At 44.8% G+C, this 19099-nt stretch overlaps 1 long non-coding RNA gene across 1 annotated transcript; it reads left to right on the top strand.

Annotated features, from left to right (window-relative positions):
- The first annotated feature begins 5298 nt into the window (after positions 1–5298).
- On the top strand, positions 5299–8181 carry LOC127308344 (uncharacterized). The gene is made up of 2 exons (XR_007856439.2): positions 5299–7090; positions 7868–8181. It is a non-coding gene; the product is annotated as an uncharacterized lncRNA (long non-coding RNA).
- The last annotated feature ends 10918 nt before the right edge of the window (positions 8182–19099 follow it).

The following is a 19099-nucleotide window of genomic DNA, read 5'->3' as shown; positions in this document are numbered from 1 at the left end:
CGTTGGCGCCGGAATCCCGGGTGTTGCGCCGTACTACATCTTGCCGCCATCAACCTTCAACGTGCTTCTTGGCTCCTACTGGTTCGATTAAACCTTGGTTTCATACTGAGGGAAAACTTGCCGCTGTACGCATCACACCTTCCTCTTGGGGTTCCCAACGGTCGCGTGCTGTACGCGTATCAAGACTGTTTTCTGGCGCCGTTGCCGGGGAGATCAAGACACGCTGCAAGGGGAGTCTCCACATCCCAATCTCTTTACTTTGTTTTTGTCTTGCTTTATTTTATTTAGTACTTTGTTTGCTGCACTAAATCAAAGCACAAAAAAATTAGTTGCTAGTTTTACTTTATTTGCTATCTTGTTTGCTATATCAAAAACACAAAAAAATTAGTTACTTACATTTACTTTATCTAGTTTGCTTTATTTACTATTGCTAAAATGGGTACCCCTGAAAATACTAAGTTGTGTGACTTCACAACCACAAATAATAATGATTTCTTATGCACACCTATTGCTCCACCTGCTACTACAGCAGAATTCTTTGAAATTAAACCTGCTTTACTAAATCTTGTTATGCGAGAGCAATTTTCTGGTGTTAGTTCTGATGATGTTGCTGCCCATCTCAATAATTTTGTTGAACTATGTGAAATGCAAAAGTATAAAGATGTAGATGGTGACATTATAAAATTAAAATTGTTTCCTTTCTCATTAAGAGGAAGAGCTAAAGATTGGTTGCTATCTTTGCCTAAGAACAGTATTGATTCATGTACTAAATGCAAGGATGCTTTTATTGGTAGATATTACCCCCCTGCTAAAATTATATCTTTGAGGAGTAGCATAATGAATTTTAAACAATTGGATAATGAGCATGTTGCACAAGCATGGGAAAGAATGAAATCTTTGGTTAAAAATTGCCCAACCCATGGACTGACTACTTGGATGATCATCCAAACCTTTTATGCAGGACTGAATTTTTCTTCGCGGAATCTATTGAATTCAGCTGCTGGAGGTACCTTTATATCCATTACTCTTGGTGAAGCAACAAAGCATCTTGATAATATGATGATTAATTACTCTGAATGGCACACGGAAAGAGCTCCACAAGGTAAGAAGGTAAATTCTGTCGAAGAAACCTCTTCCTTGAGTGATAAGATTGATGCTATTATGTCTATGCTTGTGAATGATAGGACAAATGTTGATCCTAATAATGTTCCGTTAGCTTCATTGGTTGCCCAAGAAGAACATGTTGATGTAAACTTCATTAAAAATAATAATTTCAACAACAATGCTTACCGGAACAATTCTAGTAACAACTATAGGCCATATCCTTATAATAATGGCAACGGCTATGGTAATTCTTATGGGAATTCTTACAACAATAATAGGAACACACCCCCTGGACTTGAAGCCATGCTTAAGGAATTTATTAGTACACAAACTGCTTTTAACAAATCTGTTGAAGAAAAGCTTGGGAAAATTGATATACTTGCTTCTAAAGTCGATAGTCTTGCTGTTGATGTTGATCTTTTGAAATCGAAAGTTATGCCTCATGAGAATCATAATAATAAAATTGTTACTACAGCAAATGCCATCCAAGTTAGAATTAATGAGAATATAAGATTGATGGCCGAATTGCGTGCAAGGTGGGAAAGAGAAGAAAATGAAAAGAAGATAATATAGCTAAAGTCTGGACTATTACCACCACTAGCAATGCTAATTCTACACATGTTGCTGCACCTCCTACTATTAATGGTAAAATAATTGGTGTTGGCAATGTTCCCACTTCTAATGCAAAGCGCGAAAAACTGCCTGAAACTGCTAAAACTGCTGAAACTGCCTGTGATAAAACTGCTGAAATTTTTTCCAACATTGGGGATGATGATCCCATTGCTTTAGATTATAATGGTTTAAATTTTGATGATTGCCACATCTCTGAAGTTATAAAGTTCTTACAAAAACTTGCTAAGAGTCCTAATGCTAGTGCTATAAACTTGGCTTTCACGAAACATATTACAAATGCTCTCATAAAAGCTAGAGAAGAGAAATTAGAACGCAAAGCTTCTATTCGATCCTAGGAAGCTAGAGGATGGTTGGAAGCCCATCATTAAGATGAAGGTCAATGACTTTGATTGTAATGCTTTATGTGATCTTGGTGCAAGTATTTCTGTTATGCCTAAGAAAATTTATAATATGCTTGACTTGCCACCATTGAAAAATTGTTATTTGGATGTTAATCTTGCTGATCATTCTACAAAGAAACCTTTGGGGAAAGTTGATAATGTTCGCATTACCGTTAACAATGACCTTGTCCCCGTTGATTTTGTTGTCTTGGATATTGAATGCAATGCATCTTGTCCCATTATATTGGGAAGACCTTTTCTTCGAACTGTTGGTGCTATCATTGATATGAAGGAAGGTAATATTAAATATCAATTTCCTCTCAAGAAAGGTATGGAAAACTTCCCTAGAAAGAGAATGAAGTTACCTTTTGATTCTATTATTAGAACAAATTATGATGTTGACACTTCGTCTCTTGATAATACTTGATACACACTTTCTGCGCCTAGCTGAAAGGCGTTAAAGAAAAGCGCTTATGGGAGACAACCCATGTTTTTACTACAGTATTTTGTTTTATATTTGTGTCTTGGAAGTTGTTTACTACTGTAGCAACCTCTCCTTATCTTAGTTTTGTGCATTGTTGTGCCAAGTAAAGTCGTTGATAGTAAGGTTCATACTAGATTTGGATTACTGCGCAGAAACAGATTTCTTTGCTGTCACGAATCTAGGCCAAATTCTCTGTAGGTAACTTAGAAAATTATGCCAATTTACGTGAGTGATCCTCAGATATGTATGCAACTTTCATTCAATTTGAGCATTTTCATTTGAGCAAGTCTGGTGCCTCAATAAAATTCGTATTTACGAACTGTTCTGTTTTGACAGATTCTGCCTTTTATTTCGCATTGCCTGTTTTGATATGTTCGATGGATTTTTCGATTCCATTTACTTTCAGTAGCTTTGTGCAATGTCCAGAAGTGTTAAGAATGATTATGTCACCTCTGAACATGTATATTTTGATTGTGCACTAACCCTCTAATGAGTTGTTTTGAGTTTGGTGTGGAGGAAGTTTTCAAGGATCAAGAGAGGGAGATGATACAACATGATCAAGGAGAGTGAAAGCTCTAAGCTTGGGGATGCCCCGGTGGTTCACCCCTGCATATATCAAGAAGACTCAAACGTCTAAGCTTGGGGATGCCCAAGGCATCCCCTTCTTCATCAACAACATTATCAGGTTCCTCCCCTGAAACTATATTTTTATTCCATCACATCTTATGTGCTTTGCTTGGAGCGTCGGTTTGTTTTTGTTTTTGTTTTGTTTGAATAAAATGGATCCTAGCATTATTTGTGTGGGAGAGAGACACGCTCCGCTGTTGCATATGGACAAGTATGTCCTTAGGCTTTACTCATAATATTCATGGCGAAGAATCTTCTTCGTTAAATTGTTGTATGGTTAGAAACGGGAAATGTTGCATGTGGTAGTGTATAATAAAATACTTGTAGAACATTGAGCTTTGATAACTTGATTCTTTGCAAATGTTTTGAGGTATTTAGATGGTAAGGCTTGCTGGATAAATAAGTTAAAATTAGTAGTGGATTGTTGTCTTTAAGCTTGTGCCGTACTACAAACACTATTTAAATAGTTGAAGGTGTAGTTGGACTTGATAGCTTTCCATGTCTGAGAGTTCATCGTAATAACTAAGTTGTGCTGAAAGTCGAGGGAGCTAGCGGGGTACTTGTGCCACCGTGAACGGCCCTCCTTGGAGTAAATTTTAATCATGCTCTTAATGTTGAACCTGTTAGATGTTTGCAATAAGCTTGTGAGTTCTTTTTGACTAATGTTAAGCTACGGTTTTTGGCACTTCCACCATCCAAATTTGCTAGCCTCTTCGGTACTGTGCATTGCCTTTTGCTCACATTGAGAATTGTGCATACTTCGCCAGTACATCCAAACCCGTGGGAGGACTTTCTCTTGTTCCCCTACACGTAAGCCCATACATCTCCTCAAAACAGCCACCATACCTACCTACCACAGCATTTCCATAGCTGTTCCGAGATATATTGTCATGCAACATCCATTTTACATTACATGCCATGTTGTCATTTATTATTTATATATTTCTTTGCATGATCATATACAGCTGATGTGTGGTTTACCCATGTTACGCTAGATCATTGCACATCCTGCTATACTGGCAGAGGCATACAGTTCATACATCATGTTTCATTCATTATGAGTTATTTGTACCAAAAAGTATGTTGTCATATTAGGATGTTGCCCCTAAAAATGAAAAGAGCCATGGAGGCCATCAAAAAAGAAAAAAAAGAGAAAAGAAAGAAAAAAAATGAAATGAAAAGAAAGAAAAAAAAGAAAAAAAAAGAGAAGAAAAAAAGAGAATAAAGATAAAGGGGGCAGCATTACTATCTTTTATCCATACTTGTGCTCATGTTTTATCACCCGCATTATTCATAGTCATCATTTGTGCTCATGTTTAGCACCTACACTTCATATGAGAGAGTTTTCATGTTTTACTAGTATAACTATGTGGGGAATTTACACTATAAAACTTGGGTTGTATATTCCAATGATGAGCCTCCTCAAAAGTGCTCTAGGTCTTCGTGAGCAACCAAGTTGGATGCACCCCCACTAGTTCCATTGGAGAGCTTTCATACACATATAGCTCTATGTGCATCCGTTGCATGGCAATCACTACTCCTTTCATAGCTTCGATCATAAGGCTTCCTCTTGTCTAATGGTCATTTACAGCTTTGCAAGCATTTCTTCCATTTGGCCTTCCAAACCCCCATTAATACTATACTATACTAAAGCTTAACAAGTTCGATTTTTCTCCTAATTTTGAACTTTTTCGAACTAACAATCGTTTGACACGTATGTACTTTTGTAGTTTGATTTTTGCTGCCTCTTTCCCGTGTACCCTTGGGGGATCTGTAACATTTTGTGTGGTTGTTGCTTAGGCTTCCATAGTGTATTGCCTTGGTATTTTGATGGTGTATTGGTGTGGCCATAGCTAAGAGCTGGTTGGGGTGGTAGTGGGCCATAATGAGATGGGGGACTGATGGTTTGCAACTTTGCATGACCTGTCGGCTCCTTCATTTATTTCCATTTGTCGTTTGTCGTGCCTTTCCTAAACTTGGTCAAAGCGGTGCTATAACCCATGAACACGTATAATTTATCTGGAGCCTTCTCCTCCTCTCATCCACGTGGCTGGCCGGATGTGTATTATCTGGAGCGTTCTCCTCCTCTCTCCGCCCTTTGTTTCTCAATCGAGCTCCCATGGTTGTCTGCCTCCTATTTTCTTTCGCCCATCGCTCCGCCCATTTTCTTCCAGAACCACCGCAATCAGCACAAGCTTCCCATGCCATATTGCTGCTCTGCCGCACGAACGCCTGCCCACCCTCGAGCCCGCCTGCCGCGGCTGCTCTGCCGCTGGACGATGGCCTGCCCGCCGCTGCCTGCCTAGACTGCTGCAGTGCTGCCCATTCTCCTGGCAGCAGCCGGCCGGAACATCGAACTCTGCGCGCCCGCTGCGGCGACGCCGCCGACACGGCCCTATAGTTCAACAAGGCCGACATGGGCTAGGAGTCGCGGCGGCGTTGTCCTCGATAGACATGTGGGCGCGCGCTCTGCCCGCCTCTCTGAGCCCCCTCGCCGAACCGAGGGAGGCCGCTGGTGGTGGCGGCGTTGGCGGGCTGGCCTCGATGCTTTTGGCAGCCATTGCTGTTCAGCTCGACGGAACAACGAACTCTACGCGCCCGCCGCTGCGTCCTCCTCGATTTGACATGGGCGTGCGAGCTCTGTCCGCATCCACGTCCGCCTAAGCCCCGGGCCACGGCGCCGGGGAAGCCGTCGGCGTGGGCGGTCTAGCCTCGATGCTCCCGGCAGCAATCGCTGTTCAGTCGGCCAAAGGAGCGGCCTCTTCATGGTCTCTCCGCACCAGCTATTCACGGCGCACGCCACTGAGTCGGCCCTGTTGTTCGACGAGGCCGGCATCTTACGGGGAAAGGAGGCATGGTGGCGTCCTCCTACTTCTACCGAATCAGTGACGCTCCTGCTCTTCTCTTATCTGGGTGTTGCTTAGTGCTAATTCAACTACTCTTTTGGTACTTACAACTCACATCCCAGCATTTTTTTCCCTTTCCTTTCAGCATACCCTGGAATCTTGCTCACGTTCACCATTCGTTGGTAATTTTCAGTTGTAGATTTTTCATTTACATCTCAGTCTGCCTAGCGCACGAACAAAAGCATTGTTATTAGTTTATTTTCTTACTAAACACAGCCTGAGATCTGCTCAAACAGATTGGTCATTAGAATTTAAAGGCAAAAGCTGTTCCAAATCTAATTTTTCATATGCCAGAAAGCTATGGGTATTTACTGCTCCCTATCGATCCATTATACTGTTTACATCATACAAAGATTGCCATGATCACATGCCTTCACTGGAACATAACAGTGATGTCGTACTGCAAATATGAACTAACTTTTTCATTATTTATTGTATTCTATATAACTAAACGTACTAAGGTTGATTTACCACTACAATATCCTACAGATGAGCTCTTGATTATTCTGCCAAATCTCTCCGAAGTCAGGAGTATATGTATAGATGATTGAATGTGTCCTATGAAACCATGTACCTAAATCTGGTACATCTCTTTGCATCTAACAAAAAACTCGGGAGTTCCTATTGGCTTGAGTGAATACATGCATCCTAAACTTAAGACTTGCTTGACTGAGTTAACACGTGCATATACATATCTGAATCCTGACTGGCATGACTAACTACACATGCAGTACCTCCAGATTTAGACTTGAGGTTGATATTTTTTCTGATTCTTCATCTATTAGTTCCTTTTGTGATACAGTCTTCCTTCTTATTCCTTTAGATCTAATTGCTGCAACTTCGCTGGCAGCCTGGCACATAACCATTAGATGGAAAGATGCATGAGTTTTAGTTTTCATTTTTCAGGATCCTACAGTGATGGCAAACTTTGAAATGCACATAACTTTCTGTCAAAGGTAGATACTGCAACTCAACCAAGTATGCATAGTCAAATTTACGTGATTGCTTGAGGAATTAAGGTAACCCGTTTATGTATCAGGACGTGTTCCTTTTTTTTTTGTCTCAGATACTCATCTTACGGCGTTCGAGATAGTGGATAGATTTCCGTACCATTAAACTAAAAATTAATCTTACAAAAAAATTCAATTTCGTTACAGATACTCAAAAGTTTTTGTCTATTGCCTGATGCTTCTATGGATGTTAATTGCTAACTATATCAAACGTATTGGCTAAAAAGTTGCGGGTATTGGCTATGTAATTTTAAAAGGTTTATCACTGAGTGGAGGTCTCTCTCTAACAGAAATCGTCTCCCGAACTGTCAACAAAAACCCAAATATGTCCAGCTGCATAAATATTAATCTTCTATAGCTATGGTTGGTTCAGTGCATATTTTTTTGTGTAGACACATTTTTAGCTATGTTTGCTTAAGATTCAGGGTTTTTTCATTGACGCATTTCTTACCTGCATGTCTACTATGTTGCTCATATGGTGCAAGTGTGAGATTGAACTATGCTTTTGCCATTCACAATTACTCTAATGTGCTTCTATACATAGAGATAATGATGTGACATCATTTTTTTGCTGGTGCTTGAGATTCATGTTGCATGTCCAAGTGGCATCATTCAAGGCTAAAATGTGATGTACTAATCAAGAACTATAACTTTTGTACTGTATGATTCAGTTTTCTAACTAAACAATTACACACAACGATATTTTGCTGGTGACTCCAACAGACAATGAACAAATTTGAGGATACCCTGATCGAAAGGCTTTGTCGTCATCATTGAATAAATGGCTAATTACAGAGTACTTTCTCAGCAAAGGGATGATCTGTTATGCTAATGAGTATTTAAGTTCACTAGATTAAGATGATGTAACTTTATACGAGAGATCGTTTTTATTTTTCTTCCTATCACAGGTAAGAGATTGTCGTTCCATTTTTCTATTGAATGAGAAGTTCTATAGTTGTTTGCTCTCATATGTAGCGAGGTTACTCTTATGTGAAATCACGTTATCAGTTAAAGTCCGTATGTTATTCTTATTTTTCCTTGATATTTTGTTCAAATGATATTAGTAATAAATCCAAATTGCATACTACAGATCCTTCGGCACCACGGTAGTAATCATTGTTATTGTATGTGTTGTATATATGTAATAAACCACTGAGTAGCAGTGGTAAGACTGTATTGTTGTGTTGATCTACCATTTGATCACACAGTGCGCCCCTATTGCAAATTGTATTATATATATGATCACCATGCATTGTCATCTTACATTTTCGTTTTATGTATGTAATAAACCACTGAGAAGCAGTAAGACAATATTGTTGTGTTGATCTACCATTTGGTCACGCAGTGCATATTTGAAATTGTATTATATGTAGGGTCAGCAACTCAGCATGCGTTGTCTGCTTACATTTCCGTTCTTAGTTTACCCCTCCCTTCCAACCACGTCATTTTTAGGAGAGACTAAAATTTCTTGAGATCATGTATTTAATTTACTTATGATGCAGAATGTGCAAATTACAGTCCTCACGGGAATATCATCGAGGAGTGTCTGCATTGTAATTTTGTTGTACTGAAATTTGTTCAATACATATGAAATTTTCTCAATGCTACAACCTAGGAACCATCGTTGGGGAAAAGTCTGCTAAGCACCTGCCGTTTGAGTCGTCTCTATGTCGTTGCCACTGTTCCTCAGGCCGTCAAAGCCATCGTTGTTACGTTGTCATTTGCCGCCTTGGCTGGCCTTCTCCTTAGCCGTCGTTGGGCCATCGACGTGTCTTCCTCAGTTTTTTTTTTTTTTTTTTTTTTTTTTTTTTTGAGAGAAGCACGACACTTTATTGATCACATGACATCAATACATAGAGTTTTCCGGATACATTCCGGTGCTAAACTAGAGATAAAACCCTGACTAGATATGGTTGTTGCCGCGACGCAGTGCCGGGGTAGGAAATTCATATTGGGTATGGTAACTCACATGTTACTTTTTGGACATGCAAATCAACAAATTAACTAATTAAACATTATCCTCTAATCGCAGTTGAGGGAAACAAAGAAAGAACAATGTTTTCAAAAAAAAGTTGAGTGGCGTCTAGAAGAAAAAAATGATAAATAAGACTCCAACACTATGATTGAACTCACGGTCTAAAATTATGAATTTTGAATTTTGCACGCATAATTTTTCAGGTGATTGGTTTGCACCATGTGTTCTTTTGATGGTTCATTACTAATTTGATTTTTCTATGACCCACGGGTTAGTAAGACACTCACCACAACCATCCACAGCCCAGTAAATCTATATATTGTTGTCATACAAAAAATAAAACGATACAACATCTGATGCTTAAAAAACAGAACACACGCAACCTTAAAAGGACATAAAAACTGCTAAACCCCCACAAACATTCACCACCGCTAAAATTTGTCATCAACCAGCCACCATATGGCGCGGCGTGCCGCCGCGCCTTTCATTGCTAGTGTTCTTTATGCCATAACATCCTGGTGCTAATACCAAATGCTTGCGCTCACCGGTTGAGTAGACTTCGAAACAGTTTATTCATGACGTTCATGTTTATGTTTACTTGACTGAATCCTTCTTATGTTGTGAAAATTTACTTGATGCTTGGAATGAAGGATAGAACTTCTATGCTGAATACTTAACACATCCTTAATGAACTTTGTACGGTTGCATGTCTTTAAAGCAATAGTTCATGAAAACTTCTAGCTTGTCTAACTCTTGAATTATCATCTCTTATATCAATATAGATACTTGCTTTGAATGATTTGATCTCAGCTCATATGCTTTACAATAGTATGGTCAAGGTTATGATGGCATGTCACTCCAGAAATTATCTTTGTTATCGTTTACCTGCTTGGGACGAGCAGAAACTAAGCTTGGGGATGCTGATACGTCTCCGACGTATCGATAATTTCTTATGTTCCATGCCACATTATTGATGATATCTACATGTTTTATGCATACTTTATGTCATATTTATGCATTTTCCGGCACTAACCTATTAACGAGATGCCGAAGAGCCAGTTGCTATTTTCTGCTGTTTTTGGTTTCAGAAATCCTAGTAAGGAAATATTCTCGGAATTGGACGAAATCAACGCCCATGGGCCTATTTTCAAACGAAGCTTCCAGAAGACCGGAGAGTCAACGAAGTGGGGCCACGAGGCGGCCAGATGATAGGGCGGCGCGGCCCAGGTCTTGGCCGCGCCGACCTGTCTCCTGGGCCCCTCGTGTGCCCCCCTGACCTGCCCTTCCGCCTACAAATAGCCTTCGTCGCGAAACCCCCAGTACCGAGAGCCACGATACGGAAAACCTTCCAGAGACGCCGCCGCCGCCAATCCCATCTCGGGGGATTCAGGAGACCGCCTCCGGCACCCTGCCGGAGAGGGAATTCATCTCCCGGAGGACTCTACGCCGCCATGGTCGTCTCCGGAGTGATGAGTGAGTAGTTCACCCCTGGACTATGGGTCCATAGCAGTAGCTAGATGGTTGTCTTCTCCTTATGTGCTTCATTGTCGGATCTTGTGAGCTACCGAACATGATCAAGATCATCTATCTGTAATGCTATATGTTGTGTTTGTTGGGATCCGATGGATAGAGAATACTATGTTATGTTGATTATCAATTTATATCTATGTGTTGTTTATGATCTTGCATGCTCTCCGTTATTAGTAGAGGCTCTGGCCAAGTTTTTACTCTTAACTCCAAGAGGGGGTATTTATGCTCGATAGTGGGTTCATGTCTCCGTGAATCTGGGGGAGTGACAGAAACCTCTAAGGTTATGGATGTACTGTTGCCACTAGGGATAAAACATTGATGCTATGTCCGAGGATGTAGTTATTGATTACATTACGCACCATACTTAATGCAATTGTCTGTTGTTTTCAACTTAATACTGGAAGGGGTTCGGATGATAACCTGAAGGTGGACTTTTTAGGCATAGATGCATGCTGGATAGCGGTCTATGTACTTTGTCGTAATGCCCAATTAAATCTCACAATACTCATCATATCATGTATGTGCTTGGTCATGCCCTCTCTATTTGTCAATTGCCCAACTGTAATTTGTTCACCCAACATGCTATTTATCTTATGGGAGAGACACCTCTAGTGAACTGTGGACCCCGGTCCATTCTTTACATCTGAAATACAATCTACTACAATTGTTCTACTGTTCTCTGCAAACAATCATCATCCACACTATACATCTAATCCTTTGTTACAGCAAGCCGGTGAGATTGACAACCTCACTGTTTCGTTGGGGCAAAGTACTTTGGTTGTGTTGTGCAGGTTCCACGTTGGCGCCGGAATCCCTGGTGTTGCGCCGCACTACATCTCGCCGCCATCAACCTTCAACGTGCTTCTTGGCTCCTACTGGTTCGATTAAACCTTGGTTTCATACTGAGGGAAAACTTGCCGCTGTACGCATCACACCTTCCTCTTGGGGTTCCCAACGGTCGCGTGCTGTACGCGTATCAGTCATCAGGATGGATAAATCCCACTACTGATCCATATGCCTCAACTCACACATTCCAAATACTTAATCCCATCTTTATAACCACCCATTTACGCAATGGCGTTTGATGTAATCAAAGTACCCTTCCGGTGTAAGTGATTTACATGATCTCATGGTTGAAGGACTAGGCAACTATGTATCGAAAGCTTATAGCAAATTGAACATAATGACTTGATCTTATGCTACGCTCATTTGGGTGTGTGTCCATTATATCATTCACCTAATGACATAACCTTGTTATTAATAACATCCAATGTTCATGATCACGAAACCATGATCATCCATTAATCAACAAGCTAGTTATACAAGAGGCTTACTAGGGACTCCTTGTTATTTACATAACACACATGTATCAATGTTTCGGTTAATACAATTATAGCATGGTATGCAAACATTATCATAAACACAAAGATATATTATAATAACTATTTTATTATTGCCTCTTGGGCATATCTCCAACAGAAGCGTGGATCGTGTTCTTCCGGCGAAGGTACGAACGCGAACTCGCCGTGTACGACGGCCCTCCTCCTCCTCCGGCAAGGAACAACGCCACCGGCCGCCGCCGATGGTGGAGCGCGCCTGGCCGCACCCTCGAGAATGTGCTCGCGCACATCGAGGACGGGAACTCCCCCGTCCTGGGATGCCGCCGCCGGTGGCGGCTACTGTGTCGCGCCGGCACAGTAGTGTTATCACCAGAATTTGACCAAGTCAGAGGTGGGCCGCGATCAAGATTGGGCTTGAAGAAGTACACATAGAAGAAATACGTGAACCGGCCTTATACACGAAGATTGGGCAGTTTGCCCTTGTATCTGTAAATATAGTAGGATACGTGTCGGTTAGTTAGAGTTTGGCTCGTGCACGGTTGGGATTATTCCCACGTTAGAAAGTCTACGGACTATAAATATGTATCTAGGGTTATCAAGAAAGACAACAATCACGTTCATCACAAACCAATCTTGGCGCATCGCCGACCCCTTGTTTCGAGGGTTTCTTCCGGGTAAGCATCATGCTGCCTAGATCGCATCTTGCGATCTAGGCAGTATACGTTTATTCGTCGTTCATGCGTTGCTCATGCTGAAGCCTTTTTGATGGCGAGCAACGTAGTTATCATAGATGTGTTAGGGTTAGCATTGTTCTACCGTGCTACATGCTTCCGTCCATGCAACCCTTAGACGTCTAGCCGTCCTTACACCTTTCTTAGGTGTAAGGGCGGCACCTTGCTTGATCATTGATTAGTAGAGCCGATCCGTTATGATTGCTCCTTGATTCTTCAGGGATTAGTTTAATATCTGCATAGTTAGGCCTTACAAACGGGTTGAAGGATCCAGTGGTACGTAGGGTGTAGTTTGCTAACCCTAGACAAGATGTTCCGGGGATCAACTTAATGTTGGTTTTTAGGCCTTGTCTAGGGTCGGTTTATTATCACCGTGCGTAGCTGCCAGGCTCAATCACGAGTAGGATGTTCCGATTATGCGGTGAAAACCCTAAATCGTCGTAGGTCGTTTTAGCTACATATTGATCAAGCAGGACCACCATGTGATCGTAGACCTCATACGAACCATGGGTGGATCGGCTCCTTGAGCCGATTCACAGGACAACCTGAGAGCCGATCGAGGCTCGTATTTAATGTTTACGTGTATGCCTTGCAGGAAACTAAGCGAAGCAAATCCATTACCTTCCTGATCAGGTATAGATCAGGTGGCACGCCTTTGCACCAGCATCGGGACGTGTGTACCAGAAGCTTTGCGGGCCGTCGCTCGGAGGGACCAGGGCTAGCCGCAGCCCTAAGTTGTTCCCGGCTCTTCGTGTTGCCAGCCGTAGCTCGCCGGTGAGTTTCGGACGCCAACACATTCTGGCACGCCCGGTGGGACCGTCTTCGACATCAACTGCATCGCCATCTACATCTGAGATGGCGGAAGGTACTCCAGTCACGTACGAGGATCTGCCCGAGGAGCTCAAGAAGAAGTATGATGACGTCAAAGCTATCCTCGAGGCCGACCTCATCGGCTCTTTCCACAGGACTCGCTCGCATGGCATCAGGTGGAGAGGGTTCACACCTGAAGGCGCGCTCGACGGAATTGACCTGTCCACCCCTTCAGAAGAACGCACCAGGTCCTTGCGTCAGGAGATCAATTTCATGGTAGCTCATTCGCTACACCGCCATTCTGAGAGCCTGGTGAACACTTTGGAGCGTGTCACCCTTCGGGTGCTCCATGAAATCTTGAGGCATCAGTACTCTCCGTCAGGACCTGCTCTAGGGACTCACCAAGGAGAGCTACCACTCCAGAGCCAACCACCGCTGCCGTTCGCGCTGGCAGCACCAGAGGTGCCGAGTACACCGGCATTCGTCGTCTACAAGATCGGTGGCGATCCTAGCGACTACCAGTTCTTGTATGAGGCGCCTAAGGAGATCCCTCACGGATACACGTGCACATACGTGCCAGACAGCAGTAACTGGGCACTCACGAACCAGGCTGCAACAGCAGGGACTTCCGGAACAGCAGGAGGAGCTTCTGGATCAGATCTTGAGAAGCAGACGTGGCTAGCTAAGTATGCCACTCCGACGAACGTCCAGAGCCCAACTCCTGTAGCTAGCTCGGATCTTGAGAAGCAAGCGTGGCTAGCTAAATACGCCACGCCAGCGAGTCTTCAGAGCTCCACTCCTGCAGCTAGCACCGCGGATCAGATCAGCACGATCTTGAGAGACCAATTCGGCATGGTGCCGAAAAGGAGGGCAATCGGCTATTCCAAGCCGTATCCCAACGACTACGATTTGATCCCACTACCACCCAAGTATCGGCTCCCTGAATTCTCCAAGTTTAGTGGGTCGGATGGCTCCAGCTCTATCGAGCATATAAGCCGATATTTGGCGCAGCTGGGCACGATCTCAGCTGCAGATGCACTACGCGTGAGGTTCTTTGCACAATCCCTCACAGGATCGGCTTTTGGGTGGTACACATCGCTGCCACCAGATTCGATCCGGACTTGGAAGCAGTTGGAAGAGGAATTCCACATGCAGTATCACTCAGAAGCTTCCGAGGCTGGCATTGCCGATCTAGCACAAGTACGTCAGAAGCGCGGAGAAACAGTGTCAGAGTACATCCAGCGCTTCAGGACCATGAGGAACCGATGTTATTCGGCTCGTTTGACCGAAAAGGAAGCAGTCGAGTTGGCGGTGGTGGGTCTCGCCTCACCGATCAAGGATATGGCTTCCCAAGCAGACTACCCTTCACTGGCGCACATGGTTCAGAAACTGTCATTATATGAGCAGCGCCACCCAGAGTTGTACCAGGACAAATTCAAACGTGCAGTAGTCCTGGTTGAGACAGAGGAAGATGAAGGGTCTGCGGGAGATCAAGAGGTAGCAGTGGCTGAATGGACTCGGGGGCAACCCCCGTATCCTGCAAATGGGTTAAGCCACCAGGTCCGCCCAGAGGGTTTGATTTTGACGTAACTAAAACTGAGAAATTTTTTGACCTCTTACTTAAGGAGAAGCAGCTGAAGTTACCTGAAGGCCTCAAAATCCCCACGGTACAGGAGCTGAACGGAAAGCCATACTGCAAATGGCATAACTCGTTCTCCCATACCACCAACGACTGCAGGGTGTGGCGTCAGCAGATCCAAATGGCGATAGAACAAGGACGTCTAATTTTCAACCAGTACGCCATGAAAGTCGACACACACCCCTTCCCCGCCGTTAACACGGTGGAGTACGCTTACCCCGAAGGGTGCCGGCCAGGTTTCTCGTTGAGCATCAACATGGTCGAGCCTGGGCACCACACTGGTAAGGACAAAGGCGAGGGCAGCCGCTCTCGTAGCAAGGACAACGAGGAAGCCGCTCCACGCGATCGGCTCCGGCACGATGGCAAACGCTACATCACGGAGGGAGAAGTGAAGAATGTGCGATATCAACGACCTCTCTCTGATCATCTCCTCAACAAATACGTGAGTCAGTACGACCAACGCCGGCGGTACAACAGCGACGATGAAAGGGATCGTCTAGCTAGCAGGGACGCCAGGAGACATCGTCGGCAGGATCGCGATGAGGAGAGATACGAGCTCCATGCCAAGGAAAGGTCAAGAGAACAAGACAACGTGGACAAGCACTGGGACTGTCCTTTCTTCAAACACTGCTGGGATTCAGGAATGAGCCAATTGCCTACAATCGGCAACTGCCCAGAATGTAGACAGAAGAAGAAGGGTGCAACAGACGTGTCAGTGTTGAAACGTCTTGGGCCTCTCCCATCTAGGAACAAGCCAACTGAGTCCTCTCGGGAAGAAGACCTCGATGAGTTGGAAGATGACTATGAAGAAGAAGAGGACAAGTACCACCGGCCAAGGTGGTGCCCTGATGGACTCGGCCATTCCCAAAAGCGTAGGGTTCAGCGACTGCGTGGTTTGGAGGAAGCCGAAAGGTTATACCTGCACACGCTAAGGAAGGCGCGGCCCGATCTGGCCGCGAAAATTCAACGAACCCTAGACGAAGAGGGTCGACCACAAAAGATGGAGTGGCGCCCCAAGCCAAGGAAAGCCGATGATGAGACATCGGCTAGTACAAACATGGTGTTCATCCTTCCAACGGAGTTTTGTGCTCCAGGATTAGACGAAGCACCTGTGGCACAAATTGACTGCGGCCCACGGCCGGTTATCTTTGAGAAGCCACGTGAAAGAAGTTACAGACACCTGAAGGCCCTGTACTTACGAGGTTATATCAATGGGCAGCCTGTCAATGGGATGCTGGTGGACACCGGAGCGGCAGTCAACATCATGCCATACTCCATGCTACGTCGGTTGGGACGCTCTAGCTCGGATCTGATCAAGACCAACGTGACACTGAGCGATTTCAACGGCCAAGCATCTGATGCACAAGGTGTTCTGAATGTGGATCTGACTGTAGGGAGGAAAACTATCCCTACGATGTTCTTCATTGTCGACAGCAAGAGCACTTACGCTGTCCTGCTAGGGAGAGATTGGATCCACGCCAACTGTTGCATTCCATCTAAGATGCACCAATGCTTAATACAGTGGGATGGAGACGAAGTAGAAGTCGTCCATGCAGACGATACAGCCGAGGTTTCAACGGCTGGCATGAATGTTTGGGAGACGGAAGGCCAAGAGCCACTCTCAGGCATCACTTTGGACGACTGCGAGTACATCGACGTGTCAAAAAACGGGGTGAGGCTGGTCTTATCCACTGGCCTGACCGTGTAACAGGAGCAAAGTCTATGAACGTACATGGGCAGGCCGATCCTTGTGATCGGCCCCAAAAAATGAAAAGTAATGATCTTGTCTCAAGCATGTCACGTAGTCATAGTGAAGCACGAACATTGCAAAACCTTCATTGAGCGATTTAATCAACATGGAGGCCGATTCCAGCAATCGGCCAAAATTATCCTCACCATACGTTCTGCCTGTGTTCAACATCGATCGAACGGGCAACGGATTTACGTCGGCTGATGAGCTGGAAGAAGTCAACATTGGTCCTAACAGAGCCGACGTTCAAATATAGTGCCTTGGATAACTGCAGAGCCGATATCTGTAGTAACCTGACAGATTCGGCTCGGGGGGCACATAATCAGAGGAACATGTGAGATACATGGGCAGTGAAATTTGAGTGGCCGATAGAAAAATCGGCCAGTAAATTTTTTTTTTCATGATGAACAGCCGATGCACAGACATCGACTTTAGAACTAAGAAACAAAGCCGATGCACAGCCATCGACTCTAGTACAAATTACACAGGATCTACCAGCCGCGTGTTCAAGACGCGTATTTTCGACCAAGTCGGTCTTCAGTTCAGCCCCGAGGCCTTCTGCTTCCTCGAGGGAGTGAACGATGAGAGCTTCCTCAGCTTCAATGAGTTGTTGCCCGAACCTTCTCTTCGAGGACCTCCAACCTTTTGTGCAAGGTCGCCAGTTCAGCAGTGCTGTTAGAGGTGTCAGTTGGGGCGTACAAGGCAGCCTTGTGCTCATCAAGCCGTTGGCATTTCGTCTGCAATATCGGCTTTCAACGGAAGAAGAGGTGATCGGCTCTGATGTTTCTGCTGTCGGTTTGGCCAAGTTGGCCACCTTCTCAACTGCATTCATAGAAGTTGCTAAGGCAAGAGTGGCGGATGGCGTGGGTGCCTCCTTGACATCCCCACTGGAGGTGTCATCAGTTTGCAGAGGAAGAGGTTAGCCGATAAGAACGACAAGGGGTCAGCATGCAACATGAGCCGAGGAGAGGATGGAGCTGCCCTGCCCTTTTTTGGTGGGAGTTTGGGAAACGGCAGGTTCAGGGGCTGACCTTTTCTTGAAGCCGACGGTGGCAAGTCTGGCTGGCTCTGCGTGGTGACTGTCTCAGAATTGCCTGAGTTCGAGGCCCTTCGACTGAACTGTGTGTCCTCGCCGCTGTTCTCGCCTTAACTGAGGCTCGGGGGGCAGCTGATCTGGTAGACACTCTGTTTTTGGAGCCGATTGGAGTGTCGTCGGCTGGCTCTGCATCATAACCTTCTTCAGAAGCGGTGAATTGTTGCAGGAGAAGACCACCAGAGCTGTTGAAAGGAATCTGAAAGGGGATCCATCATCATTGACAGGCTCTGGGCCATCTTGTTGCTGCAAAGAAACAGAGCAGGGTTATAAAGCATCACTGGAAACTATCGCGGGGAGATTTGCGAGCAGGTGGCACCTGTTCTGCAGGAGTATCAGTTTCAGCGTCAAGTTGTTTCAGCAACAGTCCTAGGGCTCTCCTGAAGGCATGGGTCTTCCACATTATACACCAGATCTGAAAGTCATCAGTCGAAGAGATGAAGGATAGATTGTGAGGGACTGGTGCGTTGCCATCGGCTCATTGAGCGTTGGTTAGGTTGACAATCGGCAAAGTCAGTATGAGGGGAAATCGGCTAAATTAGCATAAAGGAAATTGGCAAAATAAAATTAAAGGAAATTCTTCATTGATAACGGGATTCCTTACATAAAAAGCTGATTGCTCTCAAAAGGAAGTACCAGGGGATACATTGCCCCATCTACTACTGCTGATCCTATACTAAGGGTCCTATCTATGGGCCCTCGCTGCCCTCGTCGTCGCCGTCATCACCGCTGTCGGCGCTACTCCCGGCTGGCTCGTCGTCGCTGCTGCCGCGGCCGCCGGCAGGGCCCTCGTTGTCCTCGTCCTCCTCGTCAGCATCGTCGTCGCTGTCGAAGTCGCTGAGGTTCCCCGGCCAGGGGCAGAAGCGCTTGGCCGGCGGTTCATCGGAGGAGGTGTCGTCCTCCTCCTCCTCCTCCTCCTCGAAGGAGGTGAAGTCGTCGCAGGAGAAGCGATCGTCATCGCTCTCCTCCTCCGTTTCCCCGTCGGCAAGGAAGCGGAGGTCACTTTCCCCGTCGGTCGAGGACTTGTCGTCCTCAGACAAGACAGAGAAGTCGTGACTGGACTCGTCCCCGTCTTCTATGGCGCGGC

Source organism: Lolium perenne, chromosome 6 (assembly GCF_019359855.2).
Source record: "Lolium perenne isolate Kyuss_39 chromosome 6, Kyuss_2.0, whole genome shotgun sequence".
NCBI classification, from domain to species: domain Eukaryota; kingdom Viridiplantae; phylum Streptophyta; class Magnoliopsida; order Poales; family Poaceae; genus Lolium; species Lolium perenne.
This window is presented reverse-complemented; position numbering and strand designations above follow the sequence as displayed.